This window comes from Bacillus rossius, chromosome 13 (assembly GCF_032445375.1).
Source record: "Bacillus rossius redtenbacheri isolate Brsri chromosome 13, Brsri_v3, whole genome shotgun sequence".
Lineage (NCBI taxonomy): Eukaryota > Metazoa > Arthropoda > Insecta > Phasmatodea > Bacillidae > Bacillus > Bacillus rossius.
The window spans coordinates 15,672,089-15,698,890 of NC_086340.1; the positions used below are offsets into that span (position 1 = coordinate 15,672,089).

General features: G+C 38.2%; 1 protein-coding gene across 1 annotated transcript in view; it reads right to left on the reverse strand.

Annotated features, from left to right (window-relative positions):
* Nucleotides 1-22,561, reverse strand: part of LOC134538266 (titin) — a 381,555-nt gene extending 358,994 nt beyond the window's left edge. Inside the window, exon 1 of the mRNA XM_063379427.1 lies at nt 22,400-22,561. The gene's annotated coding sequence lies outside the window, so the exon portion shown is untranslated. The remainder of the gene's footprint in view (nt 1-22,399) is intronic.
* Nucleotides 22,562-26,802: the final 4,241 nt, after the last annotated feature.

Here is a 26,802-nt window from a genome sequence, read left to right on the forward strand (position 1 = left end):
CATTGTCCCGTTACGCACATTGTCCCGTTACGCTCATTGTACACTTGGGCCGCTTCTATCTCTCTTCCACTCGATTGGAACAACCATCGATTTGAATTTTTCGAGGCACATTAAACTTGAAACACTCCCATTCGTTTCCTACTTTTCCTATCATCGTCCTATCCTTAACAGAATAACACAGATTGGAAGAAGTTAAATGGCAAACATGTATAGAAGTTATTGTTAAAATAATCTGTTCGTTAAAGTAATAAACATATTTGAATTAATGAGTGAAATAAAAGTAAATTTATCAATTAAATTGTAGATTTCATTTCACTCCTTCTTTGTATCCATACGAAATAGTGATAATTCAATACAAAATGATTCAATTTTATTCATAAAAGTATGCAATCATTTCATCAATGTTTTGTTTATGACGTCACGTTAAACTATCGTCCGTAAACCGACTTTACAGACTACCAATTTTTTTTTGTTGTAAAAGTAGAGAAATTTTCTTTCCTGTGTGCCACCAGAAAGCACGTGGATCCGGCGGGTGCTCTGCGTGACACGTGATCCTACCTTTCACGGAAGTGTACCTTGGAAGCGGCGCTGCTTAGCTGCGACTGGCCGCGCGTCGGACCAGAAGCGGGAAAAAGGCCGAGGGATTAAAAAAAAAATGATGGTGGGAGGGGGGGGGGGGCAACTCCTGCAGTACGACTCGAGGAAGTGCAGTTACGCGCCGGTTGCTGGCCTTGCAATGGCGCATGCGCCCGGGGAATGCGGTACTCAAGCCTCTCGCTGAGAGGACGTTGAGGTAGGGTACAGTCTGCACAGGAACACACCGGGGGCGCGTCGACGGGTGCGCGTCATTTGACCTAAAAGTCATATCTCCTAAACGTCACTTGACCTAAAATTTTAAAATAATCCTTCAGTCATTTGACCTAAAAGTCATTTGACCTAAAAGTCATTTGACTTAAAAGTCATTTGCCCTAAAAGTCATATCTCCTAAACGTCACTTGACCTAAAAGTCATATCTCCTAAACGTCACTTGACCTAAAAGTCATATCTCCTAAACGTCACTTGACCTAAAAGTCATATCTCCTAAACGTCACTTGACCTAAAAGTCATATCTCCTAAACGTCACTTGACCTAAAAGTCATATCTCCTAAACGTCACTTGACCTAAAAGTCATATCTCCTAAACGTCACTTGACCTAAAAGTCACTTGGCCTAAAAGTCATTCGACCTAACAGGCATTCAGCCGAAAATCATTTTAGGTCGAATGACTTTTAGGGCAAGTGGAGTGTACTCGCGTCGACAGCACACACACGTCCCGACACCGCATCGTAGGGCCGTGCATATTTCGCGAGAAAAAAAATTCCGAGACTATCTGAAAGTTAAAACACTGCAGCATCGGCTGTGTTTAGTGATTTTGTGGAGTTTCTTTCAGGTACATGACTATTGTTAAAACACCAATCACAGTAATTCATTGCGGAACCAAATGCGTCCCTGGGTGGCTCAGCCAAATAAGGCAACTACTTCTCTCGCAGACGGCCGCCAATCACAAGGAAGAAACCTCTGGAACGCGTACCGTAAAACGGGGTTACTTTGACTTTAAGGGTAACTTTGACAGTTTTTGGGGCTACTTTAACAGAGTGCCAAAATAAGGTGTAAACGTGTGCGGAGCGAATTCTCGTGACTTGTGAGGCAGAAAGGGAGTGCTGTGTGTGCTGGGAATGGGTTACTGCGGGGAGTGGGGAAGTGGGACGAGTTGTTGGTGGGGGAAGTGGGACATGTTGCGGTGGGGGTAGCTTGGTGAGGGGGGCGCGGTAAGGGGGGCGCGTGTGTTGTGTTGCGATCACCTGACTCACCGACTAGTCCGAGAGTGTTCGTCGTTAGTGTTTGTAGTGTGGTGCGTAAATACGTCTTAGTTCAGTTTGGATGCTTAGTTTTCGGTAAGTTTATAGTATTATTTACGTAATCATATATAGTTTTTTGGTAGATTAAGATATAAATGTGTGCATATGTGATTTAATCGGTGGTAGGTATATAAGGTTTTTCTATTTGTTATAGGTTAACCTTGTGTTTATTTGCATTACAGATGAGTCACAATGGTGCGAACTTATAAAAGAAAACTCGGTGCCCGAAACTATAGACATTATAGTGATGAAGACCTTGCTAAAGCTGTTGCAGAAGTGAGAGCGGGGACACTTACTCAGGCAGGTGCTGCCAAGAAATACAAAATTAATAGGACCACAATTCTTAACAGGATCCATCACAAGCACGAAGGAAAGCCAGGCCACCCCACTGTTTTGACACCTCAGAGTGAAAAATTAATAGCAGATACCTTGTGTGTACTAGCAGACTGGGGGTTTCCTTTCACAAAAGCTGACATTCGAACAATCGTTCAAATGATTATCAACAGGGAAGGTAGAGTTGTAAAACAGTGGAAAGACAATTTGCCAGGCTATGACTTTGTGAACGAATTTGCAGCTCGGAACAACCTCACGCAGAGACTGGCCACAAACATCAAAACTTCAAGGGCATCAGTGGGTCCTAACGAGATAAAAGAGTTTTTCGAGAATCTGAGACCAGCTTTAGAGGAGACACGTCCCGCTCTCATTTATAATTATGATGAGACAAATATTACAGACGACCCGGGTGCGATAAAAGTCCTAGTACGCCGAGGGCACAAACGTGTGGAAAGAGTCCAGGAGCATTCAAAATCATCTATCAGCATCATGTTCTGTGGCACAGCAGAAGGACATTTGATTCCTCCCATGGTTGTCTACAAATCGAAGCACCTTTACGACAACTGGACACTGGGTGGGCCACCTGAAACTATTTACAGGAACAGCAGCAGCGGCTGGTTTGATATGAACCTCTTCGAAGTATGGTTCTTCAAAATATTGCTACCGCACATCAAGGAACACAGAGAAGAAAATGAAAAAGTCGTTGTCATTGGTGACAATTTGGCGTCTCATTTTTCACCTGAAGTCATCAAAACTGCACTAGAAAACAACATTTATTTTACAACTCTGATCCCTAACTCGACGCACATGATGCAACCACTGGATGTGGGTATCTATGGACCATTAAAGAAACAATGGCGGAAGGTTCTGGATAGCTGGAGAAAAGAATCAAGAACACGGGGCGCCATCCCAAAGCCACAGTTTCCCATGCTGCTAAAGAGATTGATGGATGCATTGGCTCCTAATATAAAAAAAAATCTACAGAGCTCCTTCAGAACTACAGGTCTTTGCCCTTTTGATCCGGAAGCCGTTTTGAAAAAGCTTCCAGCAGATCGCTCAGAAGAGTCTGGACGTGTCCTCGACAGCAGTCTGCTGGAGTTTTTAAAAGAGACAAGGGGCTACAACTCTGAAAGAATTCGACACAGAAGAGGAAAGAAAGTCGTTCATAAACCAGGTACACAGATCTCTATAACAACCCAAGATGTCCCAGCATTCGATGATGCTCCAGAAATGGAAAATGATGTCTCAGTTGAAACTGTCTCAGCTATCGAGGATGACCCGACCTTCACATCAATTCCCTCAACATCTCGGGTTCTGCCTGAGACTGACCAGACTTCTTCAGATGAAGGTGTTCCTCTAAGTGATTTGTCTCGTAAGATGGAAATAACGGGCAAAAAGAAGCGCAATAAGAAAGGCAAGAACAAGGACAACCTCTGTTACATTTGTAAGTGTGACTTCAGATTCTACCACCATGCTGCTGACTGGATTTGCTGCATCACTTGCAACAAATGGATTTGTGGCATGTGTAACAAAGGCTCAACCAATCCTGCCTATGAATGTATGGAGTGCGAAGATACGGATTAATAATTAATTTTAGCTTTTTATATTGACAAATTTGTTACGTTTATTACTAAAGTTGATTGTAATAATGCTTATGTTAATTATGATTTCAAAGATAATTGCAAGACTGATTATGTGCCTATAATTGTAACCTAAGTGTTTGGTATTATTGTGTTAAATAAGTCTTTAATAAAAATGATAAATTGTTTTAAAAAACTCGTTTTTACTTTTTATTTTTGTGTATAATGTATAAAATATTAATATTTGTTTATCTAAATAATGTCAAAGAAACCTTTACGCTTTAGATCTTTGACATCAGTGGCATTTAAATGCCTTGTCAAAGTAACCCCACACTCGGGGTAACTTTGACACTTTTTTAAAAATATAAATAAAATTTTGGGGGACTAGTGGGGAGTAATATTGATATGAATTGGATAGCCAATGAACACATTGTTCTGTTGGATCAAATATATAATTAATTTTGGATGTTAAAAAAATGTAACCACCAAAAAACTTCCAAAACATGTCAAAGTAGCCCCGTTTTACGGTATACCTTCTTGCAGTCTAGTAGGCGTTCAGATTTATTCGCGAAAAATGCCTGCCCCTACGGCATCAGCAACTGCGGCCACGATGCAGAGGACTCATTACTAGAGACCTGAAAAATTCGCGGGTTCATTACGTGCTATGCTAAAATTCAAATAATTATACCTTAGTGCTGCTTCTGCCATTGGTCCACTGTTAATCTGGAGGACTGGGAGCCAGTTAGAGACCCTCACTCATAGAAGTGCCGAATCACAGGCCACCCAGTCGAGACGACTCACAAGTCAGCAGCCAATGAACAGTTGGCATTTGCCCGAGTGTGTAGAGGATATTGGAGTCTATCCTAAAGGTCGTTGAACCCGCGAATTTTTCCGGTCTCTACTTATTTCCAATGGACGGATGATCTCCAAGTACTTCTACTGCTTTGCATCTACCTGTTGACAGTTGGTCGTACTAATGTGGACGTGGCCATTTTGAGCGGGTACACTATCAGATCCGTTCCAATTGTTTATAAATCTTACAATTTTTATCTAATTTTTTTTTGTCTGAAACAATTTTTTATAAACCTAACCATTGTTGCAGGGGGTTGAAAAAATAAATAGGTAGAATTTAAAAAAAATCATTTGTTACTATATATTCTGTTTTATTGTAAAACCTTAAATTATTATCTAAAAATTTCGTCTTAAATAATTTTTGTATACGACCAACCATTACTGCAAGGGGTAGAATAAATAAGGGTTTGGAACAAAAAAAAATCATAACCCCCCTTCCTAGGAACAACATCGATTTCGTACAAATTTTGTATTAATCTTATAATGCTTACCTAAAACTTTTGTAGGAAATAATTTTTGATTAGACGAATCATTGCTGCAAAGGGTTGAAAAAAATTAGGTTGAAATAATAGTCACGATATATTTGAATGTTATGTTACGTGCATTAACGTTGCCTGCTTTGAAACATTAAACTATGAAACAACGTTAGTTAAGAGGAACCTCCATCTTTGATTTATAAATTTTCCTATACATTATCATTTAACAGTTTAGTTCTCAAAAAATGTTTTTCCCCTATATTATCGGTCTAGAAGTAACGAATATGAAAACATGTAACGTAATTTCGTATGCCATGAATAGTTTTTAGGTTTTTACTGTTGAATGATCAATAACATATATGTTTATTCACTAACTTATTTATTTACCCACGTACAGTACGGCTAAGTGCCGATTTTCAAATAACTACATGTATCTCTTAAACATATAATTTACTTTGTCAATCTCAACACATAATATAATAACAAAAAAAAATGCCACGGTTACATGGCCATGGTTATGCCTTGGTTACGCATTTTAGTAATTCATTGTCGGTAGGAAAGCTTTACTTCACTTAACGTTCACATTGAAATAAAAACGGTTTGTTTCAATGGCCGTTACCATGAAGTATCCAGCATGGAATTTAAAAATTGAAACACATTTAGTTTTTGTAGTATTCATGTTAGGCACGTACTCTGCCCTCTTTCGGGCTTTAGCTATGCGTGTTTTGAAAGTAGCTGTTTGGGAAATAGCTCCCTGTTATTATACACTTTAGAATTATTACGGGTTGAATGCTGTTATTAGCGTAGGAATGTTACAGACATTATTTCATATACTATTTCTCTTCAAGGGAGTTTTTTTGTAGGTGAATGAGTGGTGTTTTAAGGTCCGTTAAGGCGAAATAACTCACGGGCCGGCTTTGCGAACATTATGATCTAAAATAATGTAAAAATTTTACAAAAAAAATTTCAAATCAAAACTTCCCCCCCCCCCCGGTTAGACACAAATTTCAACGCCGTAATAGTAGGTGAAGCATAAAATTATCGCGTGTTTGGAACTATTCTCGAAAATAAATGGACTATTATGTGTTTAAAAAGTAGGAATTATAATTCTTGTCGAGTTGAAGATATTCGTACACCTATGTCCGCCCGAAAATGTAGTTCTGAATTGGGAAAGAGATATTTTTCAGTAATATATATTTAAAAAATGGTGCGAGATATCTGTACATTTACTATAACGGCTACCGGCCATAAAGAGGATGGGGTTATTTTCATAAAAAAAAAAAACTGTAAATTTGTCACACGTTTACAGTGTTAGAATATCAACGGGTTCTCTGCTTTCTCAAAGGGAAACTGTTAATGAAAAATAAAAATAAAAAACTGTTATAACCTAAATAAATTCTTATTCTAAGATGAAGTCTTTCGATACCTGTCACGTGCCCTTAAGTGCTAATTATCACTTAAATGGTCCATTCTAGTCCTCCAAAAATATGAGTGAAGCCTTAGCAGGCTTGGTAATCTGGGTCCAATAAAGTGGATTCAGCAAGAGAAATATTATTTATTCTCTAGTCTTGTGAATCAGGTTTTGCTTAATGCCATGACTGGCTGGACACTTATCGCTGTCCGACATCACGACAGTATCTAGGTCTTTACGTGAACATTTATTACACGGCGGAGTAAAAACTGCTTGTCAATATGGAAGTATTAATGTTCCGCAATAAGCCTTAAACAATGTATGTTGTGTGGCTTTAGTTATAAGCTACACTTTATAGTTCCTATTTTCAGGAAACAGAAATCAGAAAAGAAATCACATTTGAAACTGGAGTGTTGTTCGTTACATTTAATAGCTTTCGAATGATGACCGCATTTGAAGATGGACGTACGTATTTAACTCTTTAAATAAGACAATTAAAGAAAACTTATTTTATTTTTAAATGTAGTAAAACTAGTTCATTTTTTATAGGACATACTGAGACTCGTATGGAGTCACATAAAATATAATTTGTAATGCATTGTAGATACTTACAACACAATTTCCGCAAAATGTTTTGTCAAGTTATGTGATTCGGCCAAAATTGTGAAGCGAAATAATGGGTTTTTGACAAGTAAATTCGTCATACTGTAGGAAAGTAACGCAAAGGATAAATGAAAGGACTTAAAGAGACACTCAATAATTAATTGTGTTTGTTGACGTCCACCGGTATTATTAACATGGCCTAAGCTACGTCACTTTAAGCAATTTTGTACGATTTGTCAATATAACTATCGAAATCAGCTGTTGTTAATTAAAAATGATTCATCGGCATGTTTATAGATAGTAAGTGAAGACATTAGCACTTTTGTAAAAATATATATATATATTTTTTTTGCAATTTAAAGCAGTGCATATTTTAAATGTTTCTAGTCACATCACTTATTAAGGTAAAACACTGATTATGAAAAGTGGTAAAAAACTTTAAAACCACAAAAAATATGTAAAATACCTCCTTCACGACGCATGTTTCAAACATTTATATTAGCAAGCAAGCCGTTCCATTATCTGTAGACCAGAAAATTATACGGATTCCTTTCGCGATAGGCTAGAAATCCAAGTAAGTTAAGCCTTTTTACAACTTCAGCGATTGGGCCACAGTTTGTCCGGAGGACTCTGAGTCAGTGAAAAATCTTCAACGAAAGAAATATAGAATCAAAAGCATCCCAGTTGACAGGTGTCACGAGTCCATAGCCAATGAGCTGGTGTAATTTTCCCGAGAACATAAGAGGATCGTGGAGTCTATCCTAGAAGTAATTGAAATCGCGAATTTTTCCTGTCCTTGATCGTTATCATGCAGACAGTACCAATCACAATAAGGAACAGAGCGCTGGCGCGGTCATAAAGTATTGCAGTCTAATGTGAGTTCAGATATTATTATTTTTTTCGCGAAAAATACATTGCTCTAACTGGTGCCCTCTCAAACTTCGCGCTGTTGCCAGGTACCAGTGTCCATCATCCACTGTCAGGGACTGGATGACCTCCAGGGAAAGACTGCACAGTCATGTTCGTACTCTAGAAAATGCTACATGTTCGTTGGCTACTTGTGCTACTCCCCCCCCCCTCCCGGGTGGTCTGTGATTCGACACTTCCCTGGTCGAGGGCTTCTCATTGGTCCGAATAGTCATCTACGTCGACGGCAGGCGAAGCACTTAACAGTTAAGGAGTAGGGGCAAGCATTTTTCGCGAGTAAATCTGAACGCCTGCTAGACTACATAGCAAGGTATACGCGCTCCATCGGTTTCTTCCTTGTGATTGGCGGCCGTCTGCGAGAGAAGTAGTTGCCTTATTTGGCTGAGCCACTCAGGGACGCATCTGGTTCCGCAATGAATTACTATGATTGGTGTTTTAACAATAGTCATGCACGCATGTATCTTAAAGAAACTCACCCAATCACGAAACACAGACGATGCTACAGTGTTTTAACTTTCAGATAGTCTCGTAATCTTTTCGCGAAATATGCATGGCCCTATGTATGAGTAGAGACCGGGAAATTCGTTTTTACACGATAGGCTAGAATCGAAATGCCGTTACCATTTGTGTGCTGCGTCTGCTTATCGGCTCGCCGTTTTGTGTGGAGTACTGCGGGGGCCAATGAGAAACCCCCTCACCATGAGTGGTGTCGAAGCTAGAGACTACCCAGTAAGACAGTCACAACAAGTCACCGGCCGATGAACGGGAGCTGAGGGACTGTGGATTCTACCCTGGGGGTCTTCGAACACCGCGTACTTTCCCAGTTTCCTCGGTAGGGGCGCCTGTCACAACTTAGAAACACATCCTAACTTGTAAACACACAAGATAGAATCTTTCAAGTTATGCCTGTTCTTAGTTGCATGTTTCCAATTTATGATAGTTCTTAGTTATGTGGTTCGGCGTTGTGTGTTTCTAAGTTATGACAGTTCTAAATTGTGAGTTTATAAGTTATGACTTTCTGCGTTACGACGTTTCTAAGTTGTGTGGTTTCTGCGTTGCGTGTTTCTAAGTTATGTGTTTCTAAGTTATGTGTTTCTAAGTTATGATCGTGTTAACTTTATGACAGTTCTTAAGTTACGTGGATTTTTTTCGAGGTTTCTAAGTTGTGAGTTTCTAAGTTATGTGTTTCTAAGTTATGACCGTGTTAACTTATGACAGTTCTAAGTTACATGGATTTTTTTCGAGTTATGACTGTTGAAGTTGTGTGTTTCTAAGTTATGTATGAGTGTTTCGAGTCTAGGAGGTCACACGGAGAGCAGGGCACTAGGAGAAGGCGACAGGTGACCCCTCTCATACCCAGCGCCTCGTGGTGGCTGTTAGGTAGAAGGGGGGGGGGGAGGTAGCTGGATAGCGGGACCTACGGACAAGGTGGGGGTACAGTTAAAAAGGTCGGGGATCGCTTCCCACGACCGTCCTAGAAGACACCGCAGAAGACGAGAAGGAAAAAAAAAAAGAGGGAAAAGGGGGGCGGGATTTATGTGGAGCGAACATTCCAAGAGCCCACCTCTCTGAACAACTTCCTTGGTCGCCAATTAAAAAGGTAAAAAAAAAAAAAAAAAACCTTTTTTTCTAATACAAACATTCCTAATAGCTTCAACTGAACAATCACTATTTAGTATTTTCAATAATTCAATTTCTTTGTTAAAGCAATCAAGAAATATTGATGAAAACATAAAGATATTTGTAAATTTGTACATTCACGTGAAAACTAATCTATCGTTACGAAATATTGTTCGAAGTAATAATGGGGTTCGGATTCTTATCCGGGCATTTATGCTTTGTGTTGTTCCATCACCTCCAACATTTAAAGTTATCTGTAAACCATTCCCTGAATAGCTTTTGAGTATTGATTGCGCACATTAATAGGCACAATATAACAAAATAAAGTAAGATCGTTGATATTCGATTACCTTTTCCGTGGTTTAAAAAAAAACATGCTTGAATGAATCAACAATCAAAATTTTAAATTATGCGCCAATTTTCGTAAGAAATACTCAGTATTATCTCGAAAAATGTATTTTAAATATGCAAAAATAACTATAGCCAAGTGTTTCACAAAGTTACAATATATTTCTTGTAGTATTACAAACTATTTCTTGGCCACTTGTTTCCAAAGGAACCTATTGTAAAAATACAATAGTTTTGATTCGTTTCGGGACAAGCTAGAATCGAAAAATGTTTATCTTTGTCCTGCTACTTCTGCGATTGGTCACGATTTTTCGTAAGAAACTTGGGCCAATTAAATATACCTACCGAACAAGAGGGATATCGACTTGCAAACATCCCTGTAAACAAGTCTAGCTATCAACAAAAATGTAGTGTGTGGCATTCGTCCCTAGTTCTTATAGGATTGTGAAGTCCATCCTAGAGGTAATTGAATCACGGTTTCTTTTTCCAGTCCCGACCCTAAAGAGACTTCAGAAAGACCATTTGCCTCTATTTTTGAGAAATTTATATTTTAAATAGGTCGAACGAATATAGTGATCTTAAAACCATTTAAAAGCATTTACTGTAGTTTGTCCACCAAGATAGATTTACTACTCGCAAATGGGCGATTTAAAACATTTTTATGGACGCCAGTTCTGGTTCGCACGGTTTGTATTATAAAGACCTCACGAACAGACAAAAAAAAAAGAATACACAAAAACACAGAGAACTAGCCAAAATCACGTGATGTCAAAAGTTAAATGTTATCACTGGAGAAGTTCTATGATCGTTCCAAGATTTCAAGTAAATTTACCTGACTTTCCTTGACCAATTCAATACTCCCCTGACTTCTTCGCTGACATTATACCAGAATGCGGACACTCAAAGGCACTCAACTTTAACTCTCCAAAAAAGTTTCATTTAGCGTGCGATGTACCACGAGTTACGGCGCGCGATCCCGAAATCATTCGCTCGCGTACGATAGTTCCGGCACGGGCGCGATATTTTCGGCACGCACGCGATAGTTTCGGCATGCTTTCGATAGTTTCGGCGCGGATGCGAGAGTTACGGCACGCTTGCGCGACAATTCAGGCGCGCACGCGATAGTTCCGGTACGCGCGTCGACCAAAAACACGGGGCGACCCCGGCCGCGTGCGGTAAGAAGAGGAGGGGTCTCCGGCCGACCTTGAGCGACGTCTTCGGGTCGCTGAACGTCTGTTGGCCCCGCGAGCCGTTCTCAGCGCATGCGCAACCATCGCGCCCGCGATTCAGGCGCGGCGCACGAGTCAGCGCAGGGAGATTGCGTCATGGGCCATGGCCTCTCGTTCATTATAGGGTGTCTCAAGCTGGAGTCACAATGCCACGACAGGCACGACACAAGCCCAGTAGCCAATCAAATACAAGGTCGCCATGACGTCGGCACGAAAAAATACGTTCCCCCGACGATCCGCGAGAAGTAGATTATATTTATAATGTCGTCGTGTCGTGCCGCACGACGAAAAGCAAAACGTAAAACCCTACAAAACTTAACTAAAACAAAATAATTTACCTGCTTGATAATTATTTACGCTGAAAAATTAAATTACTTTTTACGTTTGGGTACACATACTAAAGTTATTACTCTTATGTTCATTCATGATTTAATTTTAGTTTTTTTTTTTTTTTCACAGCTAACAGCAGAATTAATTTTGCTGTCCCTTATTAACATACGACTATCTATATCTTGCTTTCTTGTGTATAGAATAAACCTTATAGTCAGAGAACGACTAAGTGCTTTGTGTTTATGGTGTTGAATTGTCAACAGGAAAAGAAATCTTTCTGCAGGACCTACACTGTTTTTAGTACCTTTTAAACTGTAGTAAATGGACGCATTTGGAACCGACAGACATATTAGAGTTCGATGTGTTCATGTTCTCGTAGTATTGTGACACTACGCTATAATTTTGTCGTTCTGGAGCGATGTACGACGTCTAATCGGATTTGTCGTGTCGTGTCCGTCGTGGCATTGTGACTCCAACTTTCCGCTTAGTTTGCAGTACACGGTAAATGGCACCAGTTGTTGCCAAATTGATACTACCCGTCTTGTTAACATCAAAAATTTTATTTAGCAATCCATCGTTAACTACAGTAAGTTTTAATATGTATTATTTTTATTTCAATTTTGTTATTTTTCTCTCTCAAATAGTGTCTTTTGGCATTATTATTATTATTATTATTATTATTATTATTATTATTATTATTATTATTATTATTTCCGTTTTAATAATCCTGAAATAAAAATAATTCAATGCTAAACACCAATTATTATTTCACAGTAAAATAAATTTTTAGCAGTTTGTCACTCTTAATTACAAGGGATTTTTATTAAAATATGTGTTGTGCTTCGAACAGAGCAATATTTTATGATATAAAAATATCTGTTAACAAAAATGGCGTGTTTAAATTACGTCTCCTTCAAAGTAAAAAAAATAAATAAATACTATCAGATGAAGCTCTTGATGAAATGCAACAAGAATATTTATTTTCCGTTTACAAAAAAAAATTACATCGTGGTAGCTGCGGATGTTAAAACAATATTCTAGGGAGAAAAAAGAACTCTTTCTTGAGTCCCTGTAACTGAACTTCAAATCGGAACGACGGTCAATGGCATCCGACTCGCCCGACAACTTCATTTGCATGGCTCGCTCAGGAACCAGAAACCGGTGTCGAACACCGGAGTGGTTAAGGCTGGGCTACATAGCAACAGCACGCCCACAGCACAGACGCTCAGAAGCTGGATGCACACTCCAAGACAAGCAGCTGCCCCATTGGAAAATACAGTATCATAAACTGTAAGCGCTGTAGGGTTTGGGTTCAAAATCTCAATTTGAAGAGTGACTCAAAACAGTTTTAGATAAAGCGCATGCGCGAGTACTGTTTTGTCGATTACTCGCTTGCAGCGCCACCTATGCTGTAGGGACCGGAAAAATTCGCGGGTTCAATGACCCACTCATTGGCTGGCTGTCTTGTGTGACGTCCCAACGTAGCAGACTGTGATTCGATAAAGCTTTGGTTGGGCGTTTCTCATTCCGTAGTGACATGCAAAATTCACGGATCATTTCGCGATAGGCTAGCATCAAAACAACTATACCTTCGTACCGCTTCTGCGATTGGCCCACATTTTATCCGGGGAACTGTGAGCCAATGGAAAACACTAAACCAAGAAAGAACCGAATTACGGACAGCCTAGTTGAGACGTCTCACGCGTCAGTAGCCAATGAACAGGTGTCATTTCCGCGAGTATTTAAAGGACTGTGGAGTCTATCCTAGAGGTCAATTAATCCGCGAATTTTGCAGGTCTGCACGGTCATTGGCCCAGAGTCATCCAGGTGAGCTGTGAGCCAATAGCACTGAGGTATAACTATTTGTATTTTAGCCTATCGCGAAATGAATTCGCGAATTTTTCCGGTCTCTACGCTATGCGTAATTTCAGTTCAACGTGCATTTCTTATAAAGTTTAATTGTCGTAATGGTCGAGACGACAGAGCTCGCTAGCCTTCACGTTCAGCTGACATGACGCCGTGATTTGACAAAAGTAAATGAAAGGAAAATATGTTTGGAATGATTTGAACTGTGCCGTGTGCTAATTTACACGGTAATTTTTTTTTGTAAATAGAACAGAAGTATTAATGTAAGTAATTTTTGAGTTTGGATTGAGTTTTTAAACTCTATGTTTAGAAGAGTTAAAATGTTTGAAACGCGTTTTTTTCAGAGTGATTTTTAGGCGTAAAACATCCGGTACAGATTCTTGAAAGCACTTGAGGGACTTGCATTACCCTTTATCTTCATTTCTCGGGCATCTAATGTTTCGGTCACCGCTCAAATCTCACAGTTGTCCTGTGCACGACGATAAGACTGCTATCGTGCTAGAAGCACCAGCGAGCGTCGCGCTTATCATCCCGCCTCACCAACACAGATACACCCCTGACAAGATAGCCTCTCACTCAAAATTGTGACTATCAAACGGGTTTGATGTCTAAACTATGTTCTATAAATAACGATTTGTACATTTTTAAGTTTTATTCTTATTGCATGCATATAGACCAAAATATGGGCAGTATACGACATGCAAGCACCCTATCCAGAGATGACTTAAGTCGAATAACACCCACGTGGTCAACTCTCGGACCACGTGCTCCTCCCTCCCCCCGCAAATTAATACCTCCCCCTCCTCTTCCTAGCGAATCTAACAGATGTGTACCCCTGCCCCTCGAATATGAATCTAAGGACTCGAGGGTCAATAATAAAATAATGTACAAAAAGTGAAAGATAATAACTATGGTGTTGTAACATCCTACCCTCTGAATTTTTTGTTTTGTTTCACAAACTAAGTTTCCAGAATTAATAGATACTATAATATTATTAATATGATTACATGTTAAAAGGACACTATCATGGGGAATGGTAAAACGATAGGTATGAAGAAAAAGAATTGATCTAGCAAAATGCACAGTTCATCGTTGTTTAATTTACTTTATTTCCTCTAGTAGTTACCCTCGAATACCTTTTTTCCCTCGAATATGGAATCTTTCGAATACTAAGGATTTGAAGGTATTTGAGGTTTTGATTGGCTCATCCCTAGTTATAATGCTTTGTCGTCTATACACACGCACCAAGCGGGAAGCCTAAGATGTACATCAAGCTCTGTCCCTGCTCCAACACGCCCGAATATTCACCTTCGACCAACCTCGGGTTTATTTATATATATTTATATTTCTCTGTTTATTTTAATTTAGCTATACTAACATAACTAACCGTCCATAGTGTTTTAAAGTGTTTTAATGTAGCTAACCTAACCGACCACTTTTAATATTTGAATTCATTTTTACTGCGCAAAAATAAAACAAATCCCGAGGTTGGCCGAAGATGAATATTCGGGCGTGTTCGGGCAGGGACAGAACTTGATGTACATCTTAGGCTTCATGCACCAAGCATACGGCAAGCAGCTATCAATGTTAACAATTTTTTTTTTAAATCGACGTTTTGAGTGAAATATGTTCAATTCTAATATAACATTCACAGATATAAATTACTGTTTGTGAGCATATTTCGTTAATACAAACATTTAGCTATTTGTAGCGTATTTGGGTATTTCTGTCAATGAACTACGTGAACTTTTGAGCGAATTCAGAAATTTTTTTGACCTTGTAATGATTAAGTAATAAGCACCTACTTCCATCAGTCTAGGTAAACTAGCTGTGTACGACACCAATGAACAATCAAGCTGCACACTTATAAATATGAATATAATGGGGATACCATTCCCAATACGACGTGTTAAACTAGTGAAATAAAATCAATCATCTAATTCAAAATTAATATTTTTTTTTCTTCAATATGTTAATGTATTTTTGCCGTTACTTGGCTGTTCCAAATATACTGTGACAAACAATATTAAGAAAACCACAATTATCTCGACACCCCTTTTTACGACTGAGGGTCAGGTACAGCAGAATGGCCGAATAACGTACACTCTCTCCAAAGAAGGGGAATTTCTGCAGTAAAGACACCAGCCAATAGGGAAGGGAAGCACATGTGGGTGGAGTTATACGAACAACTGTGAGTTTTAGCTTGACGCAAATGCATCTGAGAGTTTTCCGGGTGTCTTGTGTATCCTGAATTGCGGCACCCGTGAATCCAAGCGACAGATGTTTCGGGGCGGGCATTTGCACGTGCTACTGAACCTTGGACTGCGGATCCCAAGAGGCCTCCAGTTCAGTGGCGGATTTACAAATTTTCCAGGTATAGGCTGCAAAGTTTTTGCCGCCCTTGCCTCTACAATTTTCATGTCCTAGATTAAGTTCGTTACAATCCCTTTTTGCGCGATTTTTTGTTGGCAAAATCATCGATTATATCGTCGTAAGTAATATTGTTCATTAATTCCGACTCTATGCACAAAAGTGCTAAAGCGTTTAATTTTTCTTGGCTCAAGGTCGATCTCAGATAATTTTTTACCCTTTTTAGACAAGAAAAACTTCTCTCACCCGAACAATTTGTCGCTGGTGTACATAAGGCCATACGAAGGGCTATGTCCAAGTTCGGATAAACGTTCTGCAAACTTTGTTTTCGCAGAAACGAAGATAGACTCTGTAATGATGTAAAATCTGGTTTTACCAGAATGCTTTGCGAAGATATGTGGCTTTGAAAATGTATGCATTCTTGAACCAACTCAGTCTCTAAATCATTAGGATACATTTTTTCTAAGGACAGAGCCTTTTTCGTAAGGGTTGATAATGATAACTCGCTCATTTTGGTCAGAAATGAAAATTTTTCATTGAAATTGTCGTATGCCTTCTTCCTTTTTTCTAATTCGGATACGAGTCTATCAATGATGACGAGAAATGTATTAACCCTGAAAGTATCGCTAGTATCACTCGCTGTCATACTCATTTCTTCATCGGGTGTTTCATCAGCAAATTTTTTTCTTTTCAGTTGTCTTTTTCCCAAGTCTTTTGTGTACTGCTTCGACGCACTTAATTCCATTGCCATTTCTTCGAAATACTTGAAGTTTTCTCGTTGCTCTACGAAAAACTTGCGAAGAGATTCATAAAGATCGGCTACAGTAATCAAATCTACGGTAGAAGCCTGGATTTGAACATTTACTTTGTTTATTCTTTCCAAAAAAACATTCCACACAACAACCATTAACGCTGTTTCCAGTTTTTTTAATTTTGAAAGAATTCCCATTGCTTCATTTCTTGTGACAGGCTTTTCGGTGCAGTCATTCCTGATTGTTTCCAAAGCTTTAATGACTTCGTGCCACGAATCTCTCAAACTTCTGCATGCATCCTCTCTAGCTGACCAACGTGTGAGGTTTACTCTCTTGACTGTTTTGCCTTCTCCGACTTCAGTCATCAATATCTTCCAGCGTTGTGTTGAACTTGAAAAAAAAACGTATATTTCTTGGAGCAACATGAAGAATCGACAAGCTTCTGTGCAAGATTCAGCAGTCGCAGTTGCCACTAAATTTAAAGAATGGGCAGAGCAAGGAACGAAAAAAGCAAACGGTGCTTGACTTTGAATTTTAGCCTGTAAGCCATTGTATATGCCAGACATATTTGCGGCATTGTCATACGATTGTCCACGGCAGTCTTCAATGTTCAAACCCAAGGTTTTTAGTTCCGAAGTAATGGCAGCAAACATTTCTTCAGCTTTATGTCCCACTGAGGGCAAAAACTTGAGGAATCTTTCACAGGGTTCTCCTGTTTCTAAAACATACCGAATCACGAAGGTGAGCTGGTCCACATGTGCTATATCCGGTGTTGAATCGATGATTAAGGAAAAGTATTTCTCCCTTCTTATCTCGTCTCCAATTTGCTTCAAGACTTTATGGCACATCAAAAGTATAAATTCATCACAAACGGTCTTCGATAAGTAACTGGTACTTCCGGATCCTTGATTCCCAAATCGTTCAATATGACTGGCTAAGAAAGGATCAAACTCAGCTAACAGTTCCAGAATCATAAAATAATTTCCGTTGTGTGGATCACCGAACTTTTCACTTTTTCCTCTAAAAGCGAGACCTCTTGAACACAGCCGCTTCACTACAGCAACAACCCTTTTCAGAACATTTCTCGAATAAGTAATTTCTTCATCAATTTGCAAATGCAGTAAATTGTCGATTCGACCATCAATCGCACTTCTAGCTTTCAGACTAAGGATACTGGATTTATGACGCGCAGAGTTTTCATGCTGAGCTACTCGGTGTTCTGCATTTTTCCAGTCATTAAATCCTTCGTTCTCGAACTGAGTTTTATTCTCCAATGGACCGAATGCTAAACATGGTCCGCAATATACGGAACTCTTACTTTCAGAGTAAACCAGCCAATTTCGGTCCTTCACTTCATTGTTTTTCATTTTTCTTTGAAAGATACTCACTGGCAAGAAACGTCGTTGATCAGCATATAGTTTTCCACTTTTAGAGAAGTCAGAAGACTTGTTTTGATAAAAGCCGCATCTTGCAATAATTTCCCTTAAAGTATCGTTAATTTCCCATAAAGCTGGATCTTTGTTTTGATCTACAGTTGTTTGCTTTTGGTCATCATTTAACGATTCGGTCTGAGAGGCATCTTCAATTTTGGAGCACTCGTCGTCAAGAACATAATCATCAGTTTTTTCTTTAGTCGATAGTTCAACAGATGACAGTTGGGCAGCAGAATTAAAGTCCGTTTCATCCTTTCCAGATTGCATTGTTGAAGTTCCCGTTTTTTCGACCCAATTTTCATTTTAAAAAAAACTGTCAATTTTTGTGGTTTTTCGTATAATTTGCTCTTGTTCTTCTTTTTTTATTTTGGCCTTCTTTTTGTACTCCGCTCCACTAAGTCGCTTTCTCCCATCACTCATTTTCACAATTTTTTCTTCAGGAACTGAAATGGAAAGGATTAAATTAACAAGTTTATTTTTCGTACACAAGCAGCGATAGGGGAGGGCAGGGTAACGTAGCCAGAGCGAGCAAAGTGGCCATTGGCTGTTACTCAGCTGGAGAGTGATGAAGTTTGGTAGCGAGGATGTGAAACATTTGTAAGATACGCCATTAGTGTTCTGAGAGCACCCGGTCTGTTTGCAGTGAAAGTTATTTGTTTTATTAAGGTTTTACTGGTTTTACTATTTCTGATGTAACATGTAAGGTAAGTAATAATTACTGTTGATCATTATTAAATACACAGTAATGCCATAATTATTTAATATAGCCTATCCAAATTAGCATGTTTTAAACTTTAATACCACATATTAATAACTGTAGAAGATGTCTTTTTTTTTGCTAGTTTTTTTGTAATGGCGTCTCAGAGGGCAAAGTGGCCAGCCACCACCGCATGTTCACTTTGCCCGAACTGTATAATATACTTAGCTCTATTTATGTATTACTAAATAATAAAACAAACTATTGAACATTTTACATTTTTTTTAATCTACACTGTAAATTTCTAACGTGTTTTGCAATGTGTGTGTTGTTTTCGTGTGGGGAACGACCTTACACAAAAATTTGCCAACAGGAGAGGCTTGGCAGATAAGGTGGCAGTATCTCAAGGACGGCTCATATTTCACAAACAAGTGCAGGTGGCCGGAAATGGTATCCCGTGATTTAGTTTCCTTAAGATAAAAGAAAAATGAAAAAAAAAAATGTCATATCATTTACCTGATTAGTGCGACGGGCAAACAAAAAACAAACATGAGTCGCTCCAATATTTACATTTTAATGGTGTTTTGATTGTACGAAAACTATATTATTGAAGGGTTATTTTATATTTTGATTTTAATTACAATATACAATTTATGTATCGTTTTATCTTAGGATGGTCACGTTACCCTGCTCACCCCTATCCTTCATTCAGAATTCACATAATAAATAGTTAACGTAAAAACGTATTTTTTTAATGCTATCACGAAAAAATTAAAATTTCTTTGCATGGTTTCCGATGAATTGTTTATTGTGAATTATTATTTCTATTTTTTGATGTTTGCTTCATTGAAAAAGACAAAATGACAAGATAACCATGAGCAATCTTTTAGAATACTATTTATAGTTAATATGAAAATGTTCTAAATTTAACGTGACCATGTTCCAAGCTTCAAAATGAAAAATATTATTGCAGGGCTTTTTCAATAAATTTATTCGTTATCGTTACAGATGCTTTATTATAATGTATTATGATTATAAAAAGTTTTTACTTACCGGTGCTGTGAAAATATTCATACAATGATACAATTCACGAAACACTTCGAAAAATAACAGTCCACACGACACACCTACGTAGAAATATCAATTCGTTATGCAATACACGCGTAAGACAACTGTGGTCCCGACTCCCGAGGTAACAGCTCTAATTGCCGCCCCACCCGCGACATGACGCGGTTCGACCCTTGAGGCGGACTACGAGAAGGGAGGGGACAGTCTGGCGGAAGGGATAGCGGCGGAGGGAGGGCGGAGGGGCCCTTCTGACCTTGGGTAGTCACATTTTTCCCGGGACCATAGTTGTCTTGGGCGTGTAGTGCCAACCGAGGCCTTGTCCATTAAAATTCGCATTTACTGACTAGCGAACTAGCTGTTTTACTCTGGAATATGGAAGTTTGCTACACGGATTCACGGAACGTACAATGACAAGGGAGAGGGGAAAGTCATCGGCAAAATTTGTTGCAGACTTCTATTTGTAAAACATCAGAAAACAGAAAACCGTCATGCAGAAATATTTTTGATTTCTATGAGGTAGCAAAAAAAAAAATCGGTCCCCAAATTTGCCGCCCCAAAAATCTGCCGCCCTAGGCTCAAGCCTACTCAGCCTACTGGTAAATCCGCCACTGCTCCAGTTGCTATGCCTATAAGATTTGCGCCACTGGCCATACGGATCCATCCCCAGAGCGATTCACTGGGTTTCATTTGATGGTTCACGTTTCTTATGGAAAAAAGTGTTACATTTCCAATAATTTGATTTATATAAATGTTTATTTTCTTTCAAACGCGAAAGATTAACAAGGGATAACGAAATGCATATAATAAAAACATCGTGGCCTTCTAAGTCTTAAAATGTTTTCGAAACTAATCTCTTTCAAACACGGAAGGCGGAAACGTAAGCCAAAACGTAAGAGGTTGAAAGTTTCCCGTTGCTTGCGTTGCGGTGTTTTTTTTTTTTTTTTTTTAAATTTTTATCCTGGCTTGCTTTATATAAAGTTATAAACGGATAATTTGAAATAATTTGTTATTTAACTTTTTTTTTTTTTTGCGTCTTGAGTTTCCTTGCGTAGTTAACAAGCTCGGCCTATGTCCTTTCCAAAATAAAGCGGAAAACTAATAAAAAAATATATATAAAAAAAGAACTGAAAGCGCAAGATATTCATCATCCGTCTGACAACCCTCAGTGCACGGAAACTTAAAAAATGACAACAAATGACATTTTAATAAAACTAATGGTTTCGACAAATTAATTGAATGGAAAAATATTCGATGTAATTGAATATAAAACGGTATTGATTGACATGTATAAAAGAAATAAACTACATAGTAATGATAGAACACTAGATATTCTTGAACTTGAAACAATTTTTCACTTATTTAAAACGTAAACAAACATGGCTGCCACCACGGCCCAATACTCGGCGTACGTACGTACGTACTCTGGTATTTATAACAACAATTTCCTAGTTACAATTAACCGGACGAGATATATATATATATATATATATATATATATATATATATATATATATATATATATATTAGAAAAACACAACCTTTTTTACAATGTGTCCAAAACTGATTTATATAAATATTATGTTAGCATCTAAAGAATTAAAAAAAAAAAAAAACTTTAAAAACCTTTCTAATGTAAAAAAAAAAATTGCTCTGGCAAAACCGTTGAAGAGATTTGGAGGATATGAAATTTCATCCGACCTTCAAAAGTGTTAAGTTACGAATCTTTTGATGGACGGGCATTATGGTCAGCTGCAGGTCACGTGATTGACGGCTCGGGATAGAGAGAGAGGGGGGAAGAGTTAAGGGGCCCGCCTCGTCAGGGGTGTATGTGTGTTAGTGAGGCGGGATGATACGCGCGACGCTCGCTGGTATTTCTAGCGCGGTATAGCCTCTAAGCGCAAGGTTCTGAACTGACGCGTAATCTTCTCGTCGTCACAGGACAACTGTGAAATTTGAGCGGTGACCTTAACGTTACATGGCGGAGAAATGAAGAAAAAGGTGTAATGCAAGTCCTTCAAGTGCTTTCAAAGAATCTGTACCGGTTGTTTTACGCCTAAAAATTACTCTGAAAACATGCGTTTTTAGCCATTTTTAACTCTTCTAAAAAAAAATACGGTTTAAAAACTTAATCCGAAATCAAAAGTACTTTTCGGCCCTCAGCGAACTCTTAAATGCTTTTCGTAAGCAGACCTCCCTACTCGGATATCTCGAGTAAGTTTTGAAATCGCGTTTGTTTTTTCCCGAAGCTCCGCGCACCGTGTGTGTGCCCGTGTGGGCGGGGGGGGGGGGGGGGGGGGGGGGCGCCTTAACACTAGGGACTGGAAAAAATTCGCGGTTTCAATGACCACTAGGATAGACTCCACGATTCTCTATGTACTCGGGCAACTATCACCTGGTCATTGGCTACCGACTCGGGACACCTGTTTACTGCGATTATTATTAAGATTCGATACTTCTTTTGTTGAGTGTTTGCCATCGGCTCAAGAGTCCTTCAGGTAAATTGCGGTCCAATCAATCACTGACGCAGCATTAAGCTAAACGAGTTTGGATTCCAGCCTGTCTCGAAAGGAATCCGCGAATTTTTTCCGGTCTCTACTTAACACTCACCGCAATCGGGGAATATATCCTCGTTCAGGGTCCTCGCTCAGGATCGCAAGACACGTGGTCTCTGCAGAGACGTCAGGTGTTGTCCTTCTCAGACGCGTGTCTCCGACGGACAGGTCCGGACGTGCGGTCGTGGTCGCCACATCGCGCGCGCCGGAGGGGGGGGGGGGGGAAGAACGACAAGATGGCCGACGCGCGGGAGTCGTGACCGCCTTGCGCGGCTGCCGCGGCCGGACTGGAGCGGCTGGAAGAAGCGGAGAGACCGCTGCAGCCGCCGGCAGGAGCCTAACCACTCACCGGGCCCGAGTCAGTCGCACCGGACAATCCGCGGGGAGCCTTAATTTCACAGACGAGAGAGCCACACCCGAAGTTCCCCGAAGTTCATGCTCGCTTTTTTTTTCCCGTACCACAACAGGTGTATTTATTTGGGGGGAAAAAAATTCGCGGGCATTTATTCTCCAAATGCGCGGGTTTAACTTATAAGATGTCATTCTTAAAATTAGCAAGAAGTAATTATAAATACTATAAAACATTGTGGATGGTTGGTTATATTAGGTAAGTATAGCTACATTAAAAAATATACTGTAAAATCATTTTATGGTTGCTTAGCAAATAACTTTTTAATATGTAGCTATCCAGCGCTAGGAAACCGTTTACATGATTTCACAGTATATTTAATGTAGCTATCCTAACCAAATCAACCATCCACAATGTTTTAAAGTATTTATAATGTAGCTAACCTAACCTAATTGACCATTAGTTTTCATGAGTTGTCCAAATTAAACATTCACGGACACACGGCAAACGAAAAATATGGCGGCGATTACAAATAAATACCGTTGCCTTGTTTATGGTCTTTCCTTTTATCAACACCACCATATTTATTTACAATGAACCAAAAAAAACCGAAGATGCACGATTGCTCGTTTGGCTCTCTCGTCTGTGAAAAGTAGGCTTCCTTCCCACAATCCGCGTTCCTCGTCTAGCATTCCCCCTTTAGCCGTCGTGAAAGTAAAAATGTAGGTTACTTTAGGTCTTTTACGTAAATAAAATTATCAAGAAGAAAAAAATGGGTGCGTGTACGTATGCACGTGTACTTATTACTTGGTAAAATAAAAATAAAACTTTAACTTTGCATGCAAATAATTAATTGAAATAAATTAATAAAAGGACTGGAGTGATATTATAATTACCATTGATAAAGTATAAATTAAACCAAATTTGTTTTAAGTAAATAATCAGTACCTATTCACTATTAATATAAACACGTGTCTGAAATAAATTATTTAATTTATTAAGATATTCGAGATAAATTTATTAATTTAATTTATTTGTTAAATATTTATGTAATAATTTAAAGTGCAAATAAATTATATCTACACACTGTAACATAACCCCATTTATATATATATATATATATATATATATATATATATATATATATGTATATACACGTTTATAAACACAATTTCTATCATGATATTCACAATAATTAAATGTTTTAAATTAAATGTACCAGTATTCAATACCAATCACTAACGTATAAGATTAAATCCACAAACATAATTTTTATTTGTATGAAAATTTCGTTGAATGGTGCGAGAGCAACGTAAAACTCCACTCTCATCACATTTCCATTACGGGCCTATTTTTAATGAATAGGTAACTTCTTAATTCATGGTATAAGGCATTTGGTAGGAGTAATTTCGTGAATGGAACGGAAGCCGCATGTAACGAACATGTGTAACAACGGTACTACCATCTGTGGTGGATGGCGCCAACCAAAGTTCACAAAGCCAAAGGGAAACTTAGTGGCAGTAACTGTTTAATGAATTTCAACAAGATGGGCAGTATTTTAATAAATATCCTTGTTGAAAATCAGGTTAGAAGCCGGAGTTAAGTATTTTTTAAGTCCTTTTTTTCCTTCTCTTTTATCGGAGCCGTTTCATTACATTTTTGGAAATTTCGTTCTGCAAATTAAATGATTTGATTGTCGACGTATCTTTTTCCGGCAGCGAATTTTAGTAGAGGCTGCGAAATTTTGTTGAAAACTTAAGATTTGCGTACTATATTTTATCACACTCGACATTATTTAAAAAAAAAAAAAAAAATTCTACGTTAAATTTTGGGTCCTAGTTTTGAATTACAAGTGCATTTGCGACAAGAGAACATATTAAATTGCTCGTTACCGAGGTTAGATGCTGCAAATCTCTGACGATTTCTGAACGACTCGCTCACATGTTTTTTTTCCTTTCTTCCGGAGGAATTGGTTTTCACAGGTCTAGGCGATTGTAACTAAAATGAAAGGTTAGTTAGTATTTTCCGTGAAAATTAGTTCTTTTAAATCCCCCGCCCCCCATAAACCCGTTTACACCCCCTGGGACAGTACCTTTAAATTTCTCAGTATTCAAAATTTTAATTAAAGGTTGATTAGATTAAGTTAATACATTAAAAAAATACTTTTATAAATTCTTTAAAAAAAAATTCTCTCAATTTTGTTTGTTGAAATTCTGACCGCGAAATTAGCAGTAGCAATCGATGAACTCCGGATTTATTCGGGGCTGATCGGGGATCAATGAATCTTAAGCTTCCCATTCCCTTCTTCGCCTAACCGGTCCTCTTCCTCTCAAACAACCAGAAACCTCGTCTGCTGTTCAATGATTCAGTCCATCGACACGTATGTCTTTGGGCACGAATTTCTCTTAAGTGCAACACAGTCGCTAGAGATCAATTTGTAACGACAGCTGGGAGTGGTTTTTCGTCGTGATAATTCCTGAAGTTTTAGCTTCAGAGATTTTTGAAATATATTTTAATGTTTTGATAACTTTAGAAAGTAATATATTGTGTCATCAGGGAGATTAATTAACAAGCTTTGATAATATTTTCTATACAACTGTCAAGAATAATATCTTCATTTAAAACATTTTTGTAGATAATGCTCTTAATTGTATCTTTAAATGGTCATTAATAACGGTTTGTTTATTAATCCTTTTTAAGTAAAATGTTGCAATACTGAGGACATGTTGTATATTCTGTCTCTAATAATTTCTCTTAACATCCCTGATTTAAACTTGTATAGACAAAGATGGGAATTTTTTTTTCAACAGTTAAAAACTTAGGTATCACACGCACACTATTTCACTGAACTAGTTTATGAATAGAAAAAAATTTGGAATTTTACATAGCCTAAAAGTCTAGAGTTCTTTTTTTTACAGTTTAGTTTGTTGCAACTACGATGTGACAAGAAATAGTTTGTAATACTACACGAACGAATTGTAACTTTTTAAAACACAAGGCTGTGGTTATTTTTGAATCGATGAAATAGGTTTTCCGAGAATACTGAGTATTTCTTACGAAAATTATCGCATATATACATATATTATTTTTTAACATTCATTGATGTTTCATTCAAGCATAATTTTTTTAAATACCATAATCGAATAGTCAACAATTTGTCTTTATTTTTGTTTTATTGTGCTTATTAATGTGCGCAGTTAATACTGGAAAGCTATTCAGGTAACTGTTAACCAATAACTTTAACTATTGTAGGTACTGGGACAACACACAGCATAAATACCCGGGTAAGAATCAGAACACAGTATTACTGCAAACACTATTTTGTAGTGATACAGTTGTTTTTATGTAAATGTATTAAATTTACAAATATTTTATTAAATATTTACTGAATATTTCTCTTCCATTTACAAAAAAAATTTCCAGTGTAGATATTATGTGGCAAAAGAAAAAAACCTGCCTGTACATAGACTGCAATAAGTTATGCTCGTACCAGCGGTTTCTTCCTGATGATTGGCAGCCGTCTGTAAAGAGAACACATTGCCAGGGGTGAATATTAATCAAGTACCGATTCGGTGAAAGAGGACAGACATTGTGCGATTTCGTCGTTATTTTATGAGTTCATAAGCTGGTTTGTGCGATACAAGTGTCTTAATACTGGTGGAAAATTATGTAACAATGAAATTGTTAAGAAAACTTTAATTTTTTAATTTTAAAGTGGCACTCAATTAAATTTAAATAAAGGGAGGTTTATTGGGTAATTAAATTATATTACCTAATATTTAATATTATAACCCCATTACCGGGGGGGGGGGGGGGGGGGGGCTATTTCTTTCTGTGATAAGAGGATTGGCACACCTTCTGGTACTTCTAGCGCGGTGTCGCCTCTGGACTGACGCGCAGTCTTCTCGTCGTGCACAGGACAACTGTGAAATTTGAGCGGTGACCGTAACATTACATGGCCGAGAAATCAAGATAAAGCTGCAATGCAAATCCCTCAAATACTTTCAAGAATTTGTATCGTTTATTTTTAGGCCTAAAAATTACTTTGCAAACATTTAATCTTGGGGAAAAAAACTACTCATCGACCTTGAGCGAATTCTAAAATTTTT